The sequence below is a fragment of the Taudactylus pleione genome, unplaced genomic scaffold (genome assembly GCF_031769625.1).
Source record: "Taudactylus pleione unplaced genomic scaffold, aTauple2 ptg000218l, whole genome shotgun sequence".
Taxonomy (NCBI): domain Eukaryota; kingdom Metazoa; phylum Chordata; class Amphibia; order Anura; family Myobatrachidae; genus Taudactylus; species Taudactylus pleione.
This window is the reverse complement of record NW_028284620.1, coordinates 8,386,702-8,405,589: the sequence shown is the minus strand read 5'-3', so window position 1 is coordinate 8,405,589 and position 18,888 is coordinate 8,386,702. Positions and strand designations below refer to the sequence as shown.

At 45.0% G+C, this 18,888-nt stretch overlaps 1 pseudogene; it reads left to right on the top strand.

Annotated features, from left to right (window-relative positions):
* The first annotated feature begins 536 nt into the window (after positions 1 to 536).
* LOC148517382 (uncharacterized) lies at positions 537 to 17,018 on the top strand (annotated as a pseudogene).
* Positions 17,019 to 18,888: the final 1,870 nt, after the last annotated feature.

The following is an 18,888-nucleotide window of genomic DNA, read 5'->3' as shown; positions in this document are numbered from 1 at the left end:
AAAAAATAGGCTAGCCAAACTTACAAAAGAGACAGGAATGGTGTGCCCCGAAGCCCTACCTTTGGTGCTTCATAGTATACAAACCACACCTAAGGCCCCTCTCAATCTCTCGCCATATGAGTTACTTTTTGGATTACAACCACGATACATTACTAACCCAAAGACTGACTTAAAAATGCAGCATGATTTGACTTGTCAATATGTCATACAATTGTCTAAACAGTTGCAAGATCTGCGAAAAGCTCAACAAGATGTTCAACCAGCATCTGCAATTGGTCCAGCGCATGACATACAGCCTGGAGACTATGTTATGATAAGAAGTTTTTTACATTCTGGTTCCCTTACAGATCGATGGGATGGTCCTTGGCAAGTGTTGCTGACAACAGACACAGCTGTAAAGGTTGCTGAGAAGGACACCTGGATTCACGGCTCTCACTGCAAAAAGGACAGAGATCCGAGCTTAAAGGGACTAAAAGACTCAGACTCAAATGCTGATGCAGACACTGAACTATATCTGAGAGAACTCTTCAAGCAAGATGGAAGTGATTGCTTATCACCGACTGCAGGCCTATAGACTGATGCAGAGAAGAACTTTTAACATGGTGGTCTGCGTGTTGGGTTTCCTCCTAATTGTTTCAGTGGCGGGACTGATTTTTGCTGGGGAGAGAGCGAGCGAGGGTTCATGGTCTGGTTACTACAAATCCATTAGCATGGATCAGTGGCGTAACAAGGGTATTTGGAGCCCAGGGCAAATTTGAAAATGGAGCCCCCCCACCTCCCACTATGTGCACACGCCGTAGGCGCACACGGCGAAAAATGGACGTGGTCACAAGGGGCGTGGCCACTGGAAATTGGGCGTGTCGACATGACACACCCCTTTCTTGTCACTGCGAACATTTCTTTCCATTTGCACCTTAATGCAGTGCCACTTATACAGTCCCCCATATGCAGTGCCCCTAGAAGTGGTCCCCCTTATGCAGGCCTCCAGTAGTACCCCTAGTATACAATGCCCCCAGTAGTGGTCCCTCTTATCCAGGCCCCCAGTAGTGCCTCTTATGCAGGCCCCCAGTAGTGCCCCTTATACAGTACCCCCAGTTGTGGTCCCCCTTATGCAGCCCCCAATTAGTTCCCCTTATACAGGCCCCCAGTAGTGATCCCCCATATGCAGTGCCCCTTACACAATTCCCCCTGTAGTAGTCCCCCTTATGCAGCCCGTCATTAGTTCCCCTTATACAGTGCCCCCAGTGGTGATCCCCCATATGCAGCCTCAAAGTAGTGATCCCCCATATGCAGTGCCTTTTATACAGTGTCCCCAGGAGTGATCCCCCTTATGCAGGCCCCCAGTAGTGCCCCTTATGCAGGCCCCCAGTAGTTATCCCCCTATGCAGTGCCCCCTGTAGTGGTTCTCCCTTTTCAGTGCCCCCTATAGTGGTTCTCCCTTTTCAGTGCCCCCTGTAGTGGTTCTTCCTTTTCAGTGCCCCCTGTAGGGGTCCCCCCTGTGCAGTGCCCCCAGTAGTAAGCCCCCTTATATAGTGCCCCAGTAGGAGTCCCCCCTGTGCAGTGCCCCAAGTAGTAAGCCCCTTATATAGTGCCCCAGTAGGAGTCCCCCTTGATGCAGTGCTGACAGTAGTAGTCCCCCCTATACAGTGCCCTTTATATAGTGGTCCCAGTAGGAGTCCCCCTTGATGCAGTGCCCCCTGTAGTAGTCCCCAGTAGTGGTCCCCCCCAATGCAGTGCCCCCAGTAGTAACCCCTCCAATAGTGGTCCCCAGTAGTGGTCACCCCCCCAATGCAGTGCACCCAGTAGTATCCCCCCAGCAGTAGTCCCCAGTAGTGGTCCCCCCCAATGCAGTGCCCCCAGTAGTATCCCCCCCAGTAGTAGTCCCCAGTAGTGGTCCCACCCAATGCAGTGCCCCAGTAGTATCCCCCCCAGTAGTAGTCTCCAGTAGTGGTCCCCCCCAAAGCAGTGCCCCCAGTAGTAGTCTCCTCCTTAGTAATAGTCCTCTCCCCCTCCCCTGCCCTCCCGATAAATATGCACAGAAACTAAACAATAAATAAAAGAAAAATTCTTACCTGAATCCACGCTCCAGCCGCCTGCTGCTGTCCGCACGTCAGTCCTCCCGGGCTGGCGCACTCTGCATTATGGGAGAGACGTCATGACATCTCTCACATTACCCACTGCAGGAGCCGGAAGGGAGCCGGCTCTTGCAGTGGGCGCTGCCACTGCAGCCGTCAATTGGAGTCTGTCTGACTCTCATTGGCTTCTGTTTAACACACACATCGCCGCCAGCACTGGTGGTGATGAGTGTGCAGCAGCAGCAGCCAATGAGAGTCTGTCTGACTCTCATTGGCTGCTGATTCACACACACATCACTGCAGCTCGGCGGTGATGTGTGCAGTAGCAGAAGCAGCCAATGAGAGTCGTCTGACTCTCATTGGCTGCTGGTTAACACACACATCGCTGCCAGCTCTGGCGGTGATGTCTGTGTTAGCACAGCCTGAGCCCGCCCGCCTGCCACCCTCCTCCTGGCGCTATTGGGCAAGTGCTCAGGGGGAGGGAAGGGACTCAGCTGTGCAGCACAGGACCGGCGCTGGGAAGCCTAGCGCTGGTCCTGTGTAAATGTGTAGCACTGACCACACACACTGCGGTCAGCGCCACACTAGCTAACTAGGGCAGCCCAGTACCGTGGCCGGCGGCGCTCCCCGCACCGCCGGTCCCACGGCGCCCAGGGCACGTGCCCCGCTCACCCTGCCCTAGTTACGCCACTGGCGTGGATGATGGAGTTCATTCTAATAAGTCCCTTCCTTCCTCTTTTCTAAGCAGGAGAACAAGAGAGCTAAATGATCAGTGTCAGGAGACTGATTTACCATCCATTGAAAAGTACATTTGTGACTACTGTACTAAACCACCTGAGGAAAGACGCATATTGTGGTGTATGGACAATATTGGTTATAATTTAGAGGAATATCCCATTTGACAATATCATGCATTGTTGGCTAAGGTATTGGATGTTACCAACTGTTGGATGTGTACCAGAATTCCATTGTTAAGCCGAAATATGCCACTGACACCAGTACCAGCTTTTTACACTGAAATTACTAAGATACATGCTGTAGATTGTGAAGACTGTTTTGCTAAAAGGTGTGGTCAAAAGGTTACTGACACTTAGAATTTGACAACACCTCCAGTGATTACATTGGCACCACATAGGCACCACATATAAGTGAGTGCATTCCTTTTTGTTTTAATAAAACAGTTTATGAAATGCAACAGGTTACACCACAGATTTGGACAACTGCAGGATTGTATACTATTCATAGGCCTGAAAATCCAATAAAGCTAGGAAAGGTTGAAACAGGTTACTGCAATAAGATCATTACTATGCCTAAGCCTTATGTTCCTCAATGTAAACAGTTCTGTAGGGAAAACCTTCTGAAACCTGACTGTTTAGCATGTACCATTGATTTCTATAATGAATTATTTAATTATACACTTCAAAGTAAGAAACCCAGAAATGCAGAGGATAGTGAGGTAGAGAAAATCAGTGAAAAAGAAGATCGGGAAAATATAGAAGTTTTAGAAGGTCTGGAGGGTCAGATTAAAAGTGAGGAAGAAATTAGAACAGGAAGTGCACCAAATCCAGAAGAATTTCATACATGTCATCTAGGAATGATGGTGTCAGCTACGGTTTTAGGATTTTATGTTCCTTTCCTCTTGCCAAATGATCTCTATTACATATGTGGAAACTATGCTTACAAATGGTTACCATAAATTCTCAAGGTGTTTGTTATTTGGGACGATTGATAGAACAATTTTATGCCATAACTCATGATGATTTGCAAAAAGTTCTTTTACAGGACACCAACATGGGACGTTCTAAAAGAGACATTGCTCCAGTGACTAAAAAGTATATCCCTTTGATACATTCATCAGTGAAACATCGTATTGGTAAAGCCTTTGCTAACTTTCTTACCTCTGGTAATTGGGGATATTTGGAAAATAAACAAGAGATTACGGATCTGGCTGAGTTTATGGACAATGTGACTGAACTTTATGATGAGACTTTCAGTTATGTTTGGACATGAGCAAAGAGCATTTCGAAATGAACTATTGCAACACCGTTTAGTGCTGGACTATTTAACTGCACAAGCTGGAGGATATTGTCTTACTCTTTTTACAAACCTATAAATATATATATATATATATATATATATATATATATATTTATATATATTGCTCATATTGCATTTCCACAGTCTCCACAGTTATACTGTTATTTCCAATATTACTGTTTGTGTACGGTTTTGACCCTTGGTTATTTGAGCTGTGTTTATTCATCTTCCTATCTATATAATTTTTTTTTCCTGATTTTTCTTATATTCTTATTATTTATTTTTAATTATTTTTTAATATTGTTGATGGGTTTCTGAACCTGACTCCGAATGCTCACCTATTTAATTTATATTAATAAATATCCTTTTGCTATCCATCCTGTCAGTTGTACTGCGCTTCCTTTCTTTTTCTTTTTCTACCAGTTACTTATGTGAGGTTCAGCACCTCTTTGGTAGCAGCAGTAGGAATACCATTACACACCACTTAGTCATAATATTTGTACCCACACCCTTTGGCGCACTCCCATAGTTCTTTCTTTTTGGGCTTTCACACCTTACTTACCAAACTGCCACCATCGATAGAAATGGTTTAAAGAGGCCACCGGTCCTCTATTGCCCCAATAATTGCACAGGCTCGGCAACAAGATTCCCACACAGTTAATCTTTTGCTTAACCTCTCCACAATTGCACAGACTCGGTGTCCCAGACGATCACACAGCTCGCTGAGACCAACACTCTGCTTCCCGTACTTAACAATAGGTGTAGCGTCACCCTAGCGGACTAATAATCTCTTCAAAGACTAGGTTTCGCAGCATATATGAAATAATCTAATAAAGAATACTTTATTTACAAAAGACGTACAATGCTTAAACAGAATGTTACAAAGAAAGGATTGGTTACAAAGTTACATACAGTACATGTATAGCAATATTAAATTAAAATGGTAGAGGTAGACTTACAGAAAACATGCAGCATTCTGCCAGGAGGAATGGTAAGAAATGCAATGAATGCAGGTTAAACTTCAATGTGGCATTGATCCCCCAGTTTGAACACTGAACCCAGGACTTCACTCCCTTTTATCAGAAGAGCATCACACCCAAGGTGATGTCATACTCATCCGCTCTGATTGGTGGATGAGATGAGATGATTGGAGCCTGCTTCTAAATCCCTTTAATCTAAAAACAGGATAAGCCGAATAATTTCCCCTGTGGATGGACTACCTACAATATGGGGTGTTCATCTTACTGGTCCTTTTTTTATCTGTGATAAAAGTGTAAATAGGATGGGTCTGTGATGGTGCCTTTTTGAGATATCTCATATCTTTAAAACTGTATGTTCTGTGATCTGGGAATCGCACCCAACCTGAATATGGGGTCCCCTTATATGTATATAATTTTCCAAGCTTCCAGCTATCACTGATACATCAATTTTGTCACATAAACCATCCAAATATGACTGCTCTTTGATCTGCTATATCTCATCACACCTGAATGTTAGCCTGGTTACTATTTGTTTTACCCCCTATGGTGCTGACTGTCTATAGATGCAGACACAAAGGCTGAGCAATCCACATGTCCTGGTGACAATGTTACCATAATTGAATGGACACACAGATGGGCATTAAGCTAGACAAATCTGTGTAGTATTTCCTTACTTCAGCAACCAGCTAGTGGGAACTTGGCCTGTATCTGTTAATTTCATTACCTGGTCAAAACTCTAACCAAAAGGCTCCCTTGCCTTGTACACTTCAAAGAATAATTATCATGTGACAGTTACATTTAGCAATTCTTAAAATTAGGCTGTGGCTCCGAAATGTGAAATTAGGCCATTTCAGGAACATCCAGAGCTAGGTTCCATTTGCATGTCAAATGGTTAGCTTTCCATCTTTCCTGCATTTCATTAACCTGTAACATGACTCAAAGGATACATGACCTAATAAAGACAGTCAGCTCTCCTGCCCTCACATTTAGAAAACCAGTTATTCTATGGCTTTTAAATTACCACTCTGTTATGACATATAATTCACACTATGGGCCTTATTTAGACACGCTCGCGAGCGCATAGTGCTCGCAAGCGGGTCGATGGTCGGCCAGTGTGCATGCGCAGCGTGCGCGAACCCCTGAGCGAGTGAGAACTTCACTCGCTCTGGGCTCGCTACAAAATTGGGTGGCTGTCGATGTTGATCGACAGCTAGTCCCGTTTTGTAGGCTGGGATGGGGGTGGCTGGACAAACGGAGGCGTTCCCAAAAGGAACACCTGCCATTTGTGGGCGGCCCTATTGACATCATTCGTGATGTCAGTAGTGAACTTCCTGCTCTATTAGAGCAGGAAGTTCACTCAGGTTTGCAGGAACCGAGACCCTACCACAAGGGTCTCGTCGCAAGCCCGATGGCCGCTATAATCGCGACCATCGCCAGGCCGCTTGCAAAAGCTGTGGGTGGTCACCCACTGCTATGCGAGCGCCTCTGAATCAGGCCCTATGTGCCATATCGCTATATTCCTCACATTCTACCCTTCAATCAAACATATTATTTTATCCATTATATATAGTAAGAGATACAATATACTTGCACAACATGATATATACAATATAACCATTCTCCTATCCTTCATCCCAAAAGAATAAACATGAAAACAACAAATGTAAGTATTATTCCTTAATCTCATTGCATTCTATTAATCAATTTGTTGTACGTTAACCTTATAGTAAGTGTGGAATTACTCAATATTGAATTCAATATAAACCACATTATACATATTAATTCTTGCAAGCACAACAGTTATAATGACATTACTGTACATGATATATTTGTAATGTTTCGATGTTGGTTGATTTTTCCCATTGTAATATTTTCTTTTTCTAGCCTGCCTGCGGGAATCTTGTTTTTGGCAGACACAGCATTACATTGTTTAACACCAAAGCACTTACTCACTCACATTCTATCCATGATCAATAAAAGTCCTAGTCCACAACCTTTATAGATGCAATCCAAAAGGTATATTGACTAAAGACTTTTATTCTTTTTTGAGGCCCACCTTCCACATCCAAGGTGCTAGGACAGTACAAATTTTCCTTTGAGTTCTGATTGAAATTGTTAGCAGTAATTAGATTTTCTTACAGATGTACACAATGAAAATAATAAATGAAAATACTCTAGTGCACTAGATCAGGGTAAATGGAGCAGCTAAAATTTAAGGCCCCCACACACTGGACTACTCGCAAAAGATGCAATGTCATCAACGATTTCTCTTGAACTCCCCGGGCAACTCACTGGCACTCCTGGACAGACAATATCTTGCTAAACTGTGCAATGTGACTAACAACCTATCATGCGTCCTTAGTGATCAGTGCATCGTTAAGGGGATTGTCAGATCTTACCTGCAGTAGGTAAGATCTGAAGATATGACAAACAACCCATGGGACCGTGTATCAGATTGTTATCATTCCTTGAAGCTGCACGATTTGCAATTTTTTAAATGATGTAATCATTCCGATGCATCGTTTTCATACAAATCATGCCTAAAATCGTCCAGTGTGTGGGCACCTTCAGTTCAAGAGATGATCACTGTTTCCTCTCACAATATATAGATTTATGAAAGATTACCCCCAATAAGTTGTCTTATGCAAGGGTGTATATGTTCCTGCCAGATGACCAGAGGCAAAATAGATGTTGGTCCCCCCTTACCCCCAGTAGCTCCGGCTTACACATGCACCGACATCTATCAGCACATGCCCATTATCACAGCTCAGTGATCAAAGGAGAAAGCAATGTGCCAGTAATCCTGCCAGTTGTGGAAAATTTCCAGCCACTTCCTCCCAGATCTCTTCAGCCTCTTTTCTCATTGTGTCTCTCCAGACATTCTACTATGTTTCTGCCTCTCCAGCCCCGCAGTGTCGCTCCAACCTCTTAGTGTCTCTCCAGCTCCAGGCTGCCCCCTCTGTCTCTCCAGCTCCCCCCGTGTCTCTCCAGCTCCATCTAGCCCCCCATGTCTCTCAGCTCCTGTCAGCTCTACAGTGTCCTCCAGCTCAAAACCCCACTTCCCTTCAGCTGCAGCCCAGAGACACCTAACTTCTTCTTGGTCTTCTGGCTGCTCATCTTTTCGCCGTGGCTTGTCTGAATTTCAGCAGTGCGGCGCAGTGTCATATCACAACATCACACTCACTGCATCGCAAATTTTCAGACACAGATGACAATTGGTGCGATAAATTATTACACGGGCCGCCGGCGGTGCCTGAACATAAAGAGAGTAGAAAAGTGGCTCCTGGAGCCCCACAGATATATACATCTATAATCACTGGCTAGGCTGCTGCAGTGATCAGCAAGGCACAGGCAGTGGTTATAGATGGATTTATCTGTGTGCCCCTTGTACCCCATGTCATCAGGTCTGCTCCTCTGTGTCACAATCCAACAGCTGGCATCTAGAGAGCAATGATTCCATTGCCTCTGGGAGTTTTACCACTGGTCACATGGTATAAAGAAGGTACATTAAACAAATGGAGATAAAAACAGCATTTATGTTACGTTTGATCAGTATATTCAAGACCCTTATCCTCCCCAGGTAGAAGCTGGTTGGTCCCCACCCTCTCCTCCACTGTCTTAAACTCACTGGAAGTTGCAATTTTCTCAGCCCTACAAATGTGGGGCTGCTGTGTTACCAGACTTGTTAGTAAGATATGGCTGTCTAATGTGGTGACATTTCTTTTTAGTTAGTGATGAGTGTAGTGGATGTTATAATGGTAAGAGTGTTGTGGAGTGGATGTATGCAGGGTGTGTACAGTACATGTAATAATGTACTGAGGGCACTGTAATGTGGCATAATCTGACCTGGGGGTACTGTAATGTCATATAGTATGACCTGGATGGCATAGTAATGTTACATTATATGAACTGGGCCATATAGTGTGAACTGGGAAGCACTTTAATGTGGCATAATATGAATGGGGTAACTGTAATGTGGCATAACATGAACTGGGGGCACTGTAATATTGCACAGAGTTCAGACAGATGGTAAACAACAAGGAATTAATAATTACATCTCTTAAACAACACATACCCTGTGCTAAGGTACTATAGCCAGGCAAACGAAATAGAAAGATAAATTTTCACAGACATTTTTATATAGGTAAAATAACTGCTGCTGCTATTAAGGGGATAATTCAATTCATCACAATGTTCCGCTGAACCAGTCACAAAAGCACTCTTCCACAATATGTGGTCGCTCATTTTTCCTCGTACCATATAGAGGTCCCATAAGAAATAATAATGTGCACAGCCGGACTTTACAGCAGCACATCAGGGATAATTGAATTGTATCTGACAAGTCAAATAACAAAAATGGATGTACCGTATATACTCGAGTATAAGTCGACCCGAATATAAGCCGAGGTACCTAATTTTACCACAAAAAACTGGGAAAACTTATTGACTCGAGTATAAGCCTAGTGTGGGAAATGCAGCAGCTACTGGTAGTAATCCCTCCCCTGGTACTGCCCCCAGTAGTAATATTCCCCCTCTGTTAGTGCCCCGAGTAGTAATACCCCCCTGGTAGTGCCCCCAGTAGTAATACCCCCCCTGGTAGTGCCCCCAGTAGCAATATTCCCCCCTGGTAGTGCCCCCAGTATTAATCCCCCCCTGGTATTGCCCCAGTAGTAATCCCCTCCCTGGTACTGCCCCAGTAGTAATATTCCCCCTCTGGGAGTGCCCCCAGTAGTAATACCCCCCTAGTAGTGCCCTCAGTAGTAATGCCCCCCCTGGTAGTGCCCCCAGTAGCAATATCCCCCCTGGTAGTGCCCCCAGTATTAATCCCCCCCTGGTACTGCCCCAGTAGTAATATTCCCCCTCTGGTAGTGCCCCCAGTAGTAATACCCCTCTGGTAGTGCCCCCAGTAGTAATACCCCCCTGGTAGTGCCCCCAGTAGCAATATTCCCCCCTGGTAGTGCCCCCAGTATTAATCCCCCCCTGGTAGTGTCCCCAGTAGTAATCCCCCCCTCAGAGCCGTATTAAGGTCTGTGGGGGCCCCTGGGCAAGAAACGTGTGGGGGCCCCCATCTATAAGTTATATATATATATATATATATATATATATATAAATATATTATATATATATATATATATATATATATATATACACACACATACACACATCGGTCTATCTGCCTGATGTCCAATGCCCCCTGAAGTTTTGCCCCTGCCCCCTGTAGTTGTGCCGCTTCTGTAATGCCCCCAGCAATTGTGCACCTTCTGCAAAGCCCCCTGTAGTTGTGTCCCTTCAATACCCCCTGTATTGTGCCCCTTCTTTAATGCCCCCAGTAATTGTGCCCCTTCTGCAATGCCCCAAGTATTTCTGCCTTTCCTCCAATGCCCCCAGTATTTGTGCCCCTTCTTTTATGCCCTTTGTAGTTGAGCACCTACTCCAATGCTTCCAGTAGTTGTGCCCCCTGCAATGCCCCCACCAGTAGTTGTGCCTCTTCTTAAATACCCCCTGTAGTTGTGCCAGTTCCAATGCCCCCAGTAGTTGTGCCTCTTCTTAAATACTCCCAGTAGTTGTGCCCCTTGCAATGCCCCCAGTAGTTGTGCCTCTTCTTAAATACCCCCAGTAGTTGTGCCCCTTGCAATGCCCCTAGTAGTTGTGCCTCTTCTTAAATGCCCCAGTAGTTGTGCCCCTTGCAATGCCCCCAGTAGTTGTGGCTCTTCTTAAATGCCCCCAGTAGTTGTGCCCCTTGCAATGCCCCCAGTAGTTGTGCCTCTTCATAAATGCCCCCTGTAGATGTGCCCCATAAAGTAGTGCCCCCAGTAGCTCTCCCTCCCCTCCCACACCCCTGTTAAAAAAACGTACCTGTCTTCGCTCTATGATGTCATGGCTCCCGAGTCCCGCCATCAATGCTACTGCTGCTGCCACTGTCTGCTGGATCTAACTCCTCTGCGCAGGCTCCTCTCCTCTGCAGTGCGTGGGTGACATCATGACGTCACCCGCGCAATGCATCACTGGGAACGATGGCCTCTGAAGCGATCAGCATTCAGAGGCCAACGTTCCCACTTACCTTAGTTGATCGCAATCTATGGGCGGGAGCTCTGCGAGCTTCCAGTAGATTGCGATCAACTTTTTCGCCGGATAGTGTGTGGGGGCCCCCTATGTGTGGACGACCGCCCCTGTCGCCCTGCCCTTAATCCGACCCTGCCCCCCTGTAGCCCCCCCAGTAGAGAGAGATGTAATAAAAAAAAAAAATACCTGAAACCCCGCTCCTGGTCCCGACGCTGCTACTGGCTCCTATGGCCGCTTTGCATTATGGGAGAGATGTCGTCATGACGACGTCTCTCCCATTACCCACTGCGGGAGCTGGAAGATGGCTCCCGCAGTGGGAGCAGCAGCAGCCGATGAGAGTCTGACAGACTCTCATCGGCTGCTATTACAACAAATACACAGCTGCCAGCACCGGCGGCTGTGTGTTTGGCACTGCGTAGTGCTGACCGAACTCTGTCCGGTCAGCGCAACACATGCGGTGCAGCTGTGTCACAGAGACACAGTCTGCACCGCAGCCCGCATGGTACGCTACTCAGCTGCGTACCATGCGGGCATGACTCGAGTATAAGCCGAGGGGGGGCTTTTTCAGCACAAAAAATGTGCTGAAAAACTCGGCTTATACTCGAGTATATACGGTAAGTATTTTCATAATAGACAAACTGGATGTTGCAGCCTTTAACAAACAGAGTAGTAAACCAGCATCTAAGGCCTATATTTATTAAAGTGTCGGTTTTGTGGAGATGTTGCCAGTGGCGTCCCTCCTCGTGGTGACCCCCAGTGCAGGAAGGGTTGCTTTGCTGCGTGCTGGTAAAAAGGAGGCGTGTCCTCGTGGGTAGAGGCATGGTCTCGCAGTTAGGGGCATGGCCTCATGGCCAGAGCCCCCGTTTTAGTCCCGAGTATGCAGACTGCACCAGGGACCAGTCTGTGCGCAGTGCCGGCTCCCTCACTGTGTCAGGAGCCGAGTGCTGCACGTGATGCTACAGATGTAGCCACCATCATCGTTGCCACAATGCCTGCACACAGCGTCACGCATCACGGCATAGCGCAGCTCTCACTGGGCTGCAACTAGGCGCGGCCGGCGTTCTCCCCATTGAAGTCTATGGCGTGTGCATGCATATGCACTTGCACGCCATAGACGTGTACACACTAGTCGCGCCATCGATGATGGCGGCTACATCTGTACATTGCAGCACCCGGCTCCTGTCACTGAGGAGTCGGCACTTTGGTCACCCCTCGACAAGTGGCACCCCTTGAACCCCCTTGTGAAGCCACTGGATGTTGCCCATAGCAACCAATCAGATTCTACTTAACATTTATCTAGCACCTTCTAGAAGATAATAGCTAGAATGTGATTGGTTGCTATGGGCAACATCTCCACTTCTAAAAACCTGCACTTTAGTAAATATACCCAACTCAAACACAGTTAGCCGATTTTTGTCATTGATGAGAGGCGTAGTACAGAATCGGTCTGTGAGATTTTGTGGGCATGTGAATAATAAAATATAACTTTTTATTAATCACTTTTAAAATATGGAACCTATAACCATAGTGCTAGCGAAATATTGTTAAAACAATAAGACATTTAAATGTGAACAGTAATGATAGCATAGTACATCTGCAACTCTGTTTTTTGTGTATTTACCTTTCATTACTATTAGGGTCTGCAGTCTAGAGCCCCTCCCTATACTCTATATTATGTGTATTTATAGACACATGTGAAGCTTGAGATCGCTCCAGTCTAGATTTGCACCCCTCTCCTCATATATGTTTTTAAGCAGGGACCTAGCATTTGACTGCACCAGGCAACAGGCATAATCTAAAGTAAGTCCTATTTATATTGTTAGTGTCAGTTTATTTGGGGTGAGCGTTGGGCGTGGGGCCCCCTGAGCTGTTCTGGCTGGATCTCTTCAGGACATCACCATTTAATACACATAGACACTTTGTAAATCACCTTTATGTTTGTTTATTATTCATGTATTTTTTCACACATATTTTACCTTTATTATTATTTTTACACTTATTAGCTACTTTTACACACCTGATACTTTAACACTTGACTGTCACTCTTTTTTTTGTGTGATTCCCTGGGGAGGGCTTTGGCTGAGCTGTCTTTTGGGGTGCCCTGCGTCCCAGATGTGAACCCTAGAGTGTTAGGCACCTGCTCAATGTGGTGACCTTGACGCTGGTGGGCAGGCCCGTATCATTGGCCATTGATATGCTAACTACCTCTGAAATTATATTTAATAAATTTAAATGTGAAGAGTAATGATCGCAAAAACTCTGTTTTTTGTGTATGTTACTTTAAAATCTCAGCATGATGGCACCTTTCATTACTATTAGGGTCTGCAGTCTAGAGCCCTGCCCTATAAAAACAATACAGGCCATAAAGAAGTGTGAATAAAGTAATAATTGGTAAATAAAACTTAATCACCAATTCTTTCTTTATTCACACTTCTTTACTTTATTGTTTTTGTGCGCCACTAAGAGACAACTCTTTTCCTCCTTGGTTGTAAAATACTGTTGTAGTTGTCCTGGGCAGCACCCTTGTGTTCATTGCAGTTCATGATTATATTCAATACAAGCCATTCTCTTTCAATATTTTTCAATTATTTGTGCAGAAGTCATTCTCATTTCCCTTTCCCATTTCTTACATTTGAGGCATTTTTGTGGGCATTCCTGGGAAATAACAAGGGGTGACAAAGCTGACATGGCCATGTAGTGGTGATTAAAAGCCAATCACCGCATGTCCCCATCGAAATAGTGAGCCTTAAGCCAGTCACCGCGCGGCACCGTGTCTCCAGCCAATTACGGCACCATGTCCTGACACCTCCTCTCTCCCTCCAGTGCGCCCCCCTCTATATCCATTCCCGGTGGAGGCTAGAGCTACACGGGGGGGGGACATAAATGGATATGGGGAAGGCAGCATAGGCTGGGCAGCAGCAGCAGAGAGGAGCCCGGTTCTTGCAGGCTGAGGTAGAGACAGCAGGTTTCTGAAGGAGAACGGCATCACCCTCTAGCAGCAAGCGCTCCTGAGGTGGACACTGCACGAGGCAGAAAGGAACTGCAGGTGGACAACAGTGAGCAAAGGAGGTAACCACTGCCCCAAGTGATATCTACCTTTACCTCCTCCCCCAGTACTGCCCCAGCTGCTATCCTGACCCCCTCCCTACTCCCAGCACTGTCCCCAGTATTGCCTGCCCCTAACCCCCTCCTTGCCCCCAAATACTGCCCTAGCTGCTATCTACCCTCCCCCTCCCTAACCCCAGTAATGCCTGCCCCTAACCTCTTTCTTGCCCCAGTACTGCGCCACCTGTTATCTACCCGTGCCCCCTCACTGCCCCTTGTACTGCCCCAGCTGTTATATACATTTGCACCTTCCCTACCCCCATGGCGGCCCTAGCTGCTATCATGACCCCCTAACCTCATCTTTCCCCTCCATTACTGTGCCAGCTGCTGTATAACCTAGCCACCCCTTCCTACCCCTAGCTCTGCCTGCCCCTAACCCCCTCCTTCCCCCCCCCCGAGTACTGTGCCAGCTGCTGTTTGCCCTCACCCTGCATAATATCTGATGGGACCTAGAAACAGTGGATTAGGACCCCAAAGTGAGGGGCCCCTGTGACCCACAATTTTTTCTCTCTCTCCGCGATCACTGATTGTGTGCCACACGGCGGCTGCTGCTACATACACTATCAGCTGAGCTCCTCATTGCTCTGTAATATAATTAATAAGACTCCTGCACCTTTCTTCTGGGCCATCATATACTATTGTCCAAATGCTATTTTAAAAAAAAATATATTATATTAATGTACATATAGGACCTACTGTGGCATAATGTGAACTTGGGTTTTAATGTGTGGCATAATGTGCATATGGACACTACTGTGTGGTATTATGTGCATTTGGGCTCTAGTGTGTTTCCTAATATGAATGTGGGCCCTACTGCATGGCATATTTTGAAACTGGGGCAGGTATGGGCATGTGGCAGAACCTGCAGACCATTGAATAGGCATATGTGGCAGTGTAATGGCATATGGGGAGGTTGAGGGGCACTGAAGCGGCATGTGTGGTGGCCTATACAAGTTTTTATTTTGGTCACGGTCTGGCTCCTAAACTTTCAAGATGGCTCCTAGATTTTACAAAAAATTGTCGAACGCAGACCTAAATGCCAGAAGACACATGTAACAGAGTGTCAGCATAGCATGTCAGTGCAGTGTATTATTAAAACAAATCAGTGAGACTGTAAAACTGTTTTCAGTGCACATCATGTACACAGGAGCTGCATGCATGATGGGGTTCATTAAGCTGAAAGGTTCAGAAAATTAAACCACATGGAAATTTGCAATGGAAATGCAACTGAAGAGTGAAAGGTTGTGAAAAGTTACAGTTGATCGAAGCCCAGAGGATACAGAAAGTGCCATGAGAACAATAGGCTTAAATGTTGAACAGCACATTTATTCTATTATACATGGGAAAATGTCAGCTAAAGACATATGAGGATGGGGGTCTAACAGGGTCAGATTAACAATGGGGCTGATGGAGCTACAGCTCCAGGCCTCTACTTAAAAATAGGACCATTAACTTGGCAGAATGATGATGACCGGTAGTCTAGCTGGAACACTGTAAGCCATAAATCATAAGAATTAAAATAGAATTTTTAGTTTTTTCAAATTATGCAATTTCTCTATTTTTATGTGTTATGGGGCTGGTGGAGTAGGGAGTGTATGAATCCACATGGCTCTGGCCATACCCACACAGCAATGGTCACAGGTCCTCCCTCAATATAGACCCTTGAACATTTCAGCCCCAGGCCCGAATGGCCCTTAATCCGACTCTGGGGTCTGACCACAAGAAATGGTCTGAGGTGTATATTACATAAAATCAAGCCAAGTGAATTCAGAAGTATGAGTGACTACTTTGAAAAAATGTCCAAATCCCAGCAATTAATGATGGTAGGAATCCAAGTCCACGACAGTTCAGGTTTTAGAGATATCCATGGTTGAGCACAAGTGGTTAAATCAAATTGACTGAGGTACTAATTAAGTCACCTCAGGTCAAGCATGGATATCCTCAAAACCTGGACTGTTGGAAAGCCTTAATGACTGGGTTTGGGAACCTCTGGACTAGGAGATTGTAATGGCAATGCTACAGAACTTAATGTCTGAATTTGATTTCCTGGTAGTAGCATTAGAAGCTAACACAGCCATGCTTAACTACAGAAACTGTCAGGATAAAACTGCTACAGTTCTAAGAACATGTGCTAGGTGAGATAAATGCTGAGACACATTACACACCAAAAGTGAGAATCCCAGAAAATTCAAATACAAGTGTTATGTATGTCATAAAATAGGATTTCTGGTATATTGACTCAGATGCTAAAAGACAATTTAGTTGAAATAAACAGTGGTTGAATACAGTACATTGAACATGTGTGATCCTATAACAATCAAATGAATTGGAAATTAAGTGCTTACAGCTACATAAATTGGCATAATCACTACCCACTTGAAAATAGTGACTAGAAGTCACAGAGATATAAGATGTGCTTTATGTACCAGATATGAGAACAAACTCATAGTCATAAGTATTCTGGATCAAAGAGACTACAGAGTACAGTTTGCATAAGGAAGGTGCATTGTATAGAACAAAAGAGGGACTATAATAGCAACAGGTACCCAGTGCTGTTACTTATACAACAGCATACAACAGCATACAACAGCGTTATGCAATGATGACATATGACCTACAGTTTATGGAACTCTGGCACAGAAGATTGGGTGACCTTGAATATGACAGTGTCCAGAAACTCCTGAATGGAATGGTTAAAGGAATATCAGTGACTGATACAGAAAAGGCCATGTGTGATAGCTGTATTACAAACAAGTAAAGCCATTGTCCATTTCCAAAATCAGCAAGCAGAGCTGGAACTGATGCATAAGAATGTGTGTAGTCCGATGGGGGTTAAGTCAATAAGTGGATACAGATAATTCATTATATTCATCAATGATTTCACAACAATGACAAGAATGCCCTAAGGAACAAGATTACAGACTATAAGAAATGAGTAGAGATACAAACCATTCACAACCTCTGCATGCCACAGTCAAATAGCACACACATATCAACATGACTCAGAATCAGCGCCCTGAGACCCGTGTAGAAATAACTGTGTAGCTCCATGAAGCAAAAACAGAATGTGAATACTGTACATGATAATTACTGAGCATTTTCCAGGACACATAATTGAGCATGCAGCTAGAAATATCCTTTGCAAACTAGCTAGGTACATCCCGGGAAATCTAGCTGGGTAAAACCCTGTAGTCCTTGCTGAGCATGTTTCTGGGCATTATGTTAGAAGAATGTCTGGTAATACTATGTAGCCTACCGTAGGGTATATAATAATAGCTTGAACACTATATTTTATCTTGCTAGGCATATTGTATGTTATGCATGTTACATCTCACTAATTGTACATATTGCTTGCCATATTACACATTGTTTGCAATATTACCATTCATATTGCATTATGTTTCATATATTAATATTGGGTTATATATTAAAACATAAAACTGTATATAGTGAACATGAAGCTGTTATTCTATTTAATGATTTTCATATTGCTGCAGTTAGAATATATGCAAAGGTTGAGTCTCCCATATCCGTAATTCTAAAAACAGAAATATTCCAAAAACCGGAATATTTTGGGGAAGCCGTGACGTCATGACGTCACTAGTATCAATGGCCAATCATGAGCGGCGCGGGCATAGTCTACACACTGGATCCGCCCCGCAGGTCATACCAGATGCTCTGTGACACCTGCCATACCCCATCGTGACAATGGCGGCAACCCGCTGGACCCCTGTGCCACCCGCCGGACCCCCCTGCTGCACATGTTGGGCCTCCTGCGACACGAGCCAAAGCCCCCGCCACATGCGCAACACCCACCGGACCCCCGCCACATGCGCAGCACCCGTCGGACTCCCCTGCAACAGATGTCAGGCCTCCCATGACACCGGCTGGACCCCCCGCGACACCCAAAGCACCCACCGAATTCCCCATTACACCCATCTGACCCCCCTCCCCCCCCGCAAGGTATTCTGAAAACCAGAATGATCCAAAATCCGAAATGCTCCTGGTCCCGAGCATTTCGGATTTGAGAGACTTAACCTGTATATACAGTTTTTGTAACACCATATGTGCTGAATATTCACTTTTTACCATACATAATTAGTATATTCTTATTTGTTGTGCAACACATGCTACCCAATTACAATTTAATTGTACAGCATTGTGTGTTATGCACAGCATACTAAATATACTGTAAGCTATATTGATGTAAAACGCAAAGATTTCCCTGCTATTGTATGTTACATATAACTTGGGTCCATATATGCAGACACAACCACCATGCTAAAATTACACACTCTAGTTTATACAGCCATGCACACCCTGACATTTGTTCTCCTCACTTACCACCTTGTTTTCTTCTGCCCCAGACCTTGTGTCCTTCACTGACTGTCACATTATACATCTATTTCCTCAACATTGATCATCAATGTCTACCGTAACCAATTCCTCCCATGTTCCACAACATAGAGGTGAAGAATACAGAAGGAAATGTGCAACTTACACCTGTCCTCTCTTACAGGACAATTATTGTAAATTCTATAAAATGATAGCTAGAATCTGATTGGTTCATTGCTATGATCATCACCTTCACTTGTCATTTTTAGTAGGTTTGGTAAATCTCCCCTTAT